At 44.5% G+C, this 1,408-nt stretch overlaps 1 pseudogene; it reads right to left on the bottom strand.

Annotated features, from left to right (window-relative positions):
• Positions 1–219: 219 nt before the first annotated feature.
• Positions 220–935, bottom strand: LOC105806939 (annotated as a pseudogene).
• Positions 936–1,408: the final 473 nt, after the last annotated feature.

A 1,408-nucleotide genomic window follows, 5' to 3' on the forward strand; every position in this document is an offset into this window, starting at 1 on the left:
TAAAATAAGAAAAGTTGATCAGCGCATTAATAATGCTTTTGGGAGGGTACCAAATTTCTTTATTTGAAGGAATGGTATGAATTAAAGAACTTTAAGTGGATGTTTTGGTACAACTTATAGAAAAAGTAAAGGAAACCCCAATGTGCATACACTGCTTTGGTGACCAGGGAAGTCACCTGAGGGCTATGGGGAAGTTAGTCTAAGACTTAGCTCTCATTATCAGTCTCCCAGGATGTGCTTGTCAAAGAGATATTCTGCCATACCAAATTCAGGGGCTCCCATCTTGCATAAGTTTGTTACGTGGTCACCCAATTCTTCAATGAATTTCACCTGTTCGTTCAGGTAATGTGTCTCAATGGAGTCACACAAGTGGGGGTCATTTTTGTCAACAGCCAGTTTGTGCAATTCCAGTAGTAACTGACGCATGCTTTTTTCCAAGTGTAACACATAGTCCATCTGATTCAGCCTGCTGGCCCAGTCATCAATGTCTGTTTTCTTGATTTCCTGAAGAAAGATTTGACCACCTTATTGGTTCTGCAGCTTCATTAGTTTCTCAGCATATTTCCTCTCCTCATGAAATTTGTGAAGAAAGTATTTGGCAAAGTTCTTCAAAGCCACATCACCATGGTCAAAGTAGAAAGACATGGACAGGTAGATGTAGAAGGCTAGAGCTCCAGGTTGATCTGGTGGTTGATGGTGGCATCTGAGTCATGGTGGTAGTACTGGTACACCTGCGTGTGAGGGGGGCTGTAATCAAGGAGGCAGCTGTGGAGAGGCACAGCCTGGGCAGCTGTGCAGTGTGGAAGCTGCTGCAGGGCCTTGGGGCAGTCTGAGGGCACAGTGAGGAGGTGGAGGCTAGTCAGGGTGGGGAGAAGCACCAGGTTCCCTCCAAGCACTGTTGAAACAGGAAACTGTGGTGACTCAGTAAAGAACATCTGGCAATAAATTTTTTAGAGGCAGGGATTTGGCTATGTTGCTGAGGCTGGGCTGGAACTCCTGGCCTCAAGTAATCCTCCTGTCTCAGTCTCCCAAGTAGCTGGGACTACAGGCACATGCCACCACTCCTGGATAGTAATCTTTTTTGGAAGTTGAATATAAATAGACTTTGTATGTTCATTACGTTTCCATGTTATTTCTATAGTAAATTTGTGGTGCCTGATACCCAGAAATAGAATTTAGCGTCATATACAGGCATACATCAGAGATATCATGGGTTTGGTTCCAGACCAAATAAAGCAAGTATCACAATAAAGTAAGTCAGACAAATTTCTTGGTTTCCCAGTGCATATAAAAGTTATGTTTTGGCCAGGCGCGGTGGCTCATGCCTGTAATCCTAGCACTCTGGGAGGCCGAGGTGGGCGGATTGTTTGAGCTCAGGAGTTCAAAACCAGCCTGAGCAAGAGTGAGA

The sequence above is a fragment of the Propithecus coquereli genome, unplaced genomic scaffold (genome assembly GCF_000956105.1).
Source record: "Propithecus coquereli isolate 6110/MARCELLA unplaced genomic scaffold, Pcoq_1.0 Scaffold15, whole genome shotgun sequence".
Classification (NCBI taxonomy): Eukaryota; Metazoa; Chordata; class Mammalia; order Primates; family Indriidae; genus Propithecus; species Propithecus coquereli.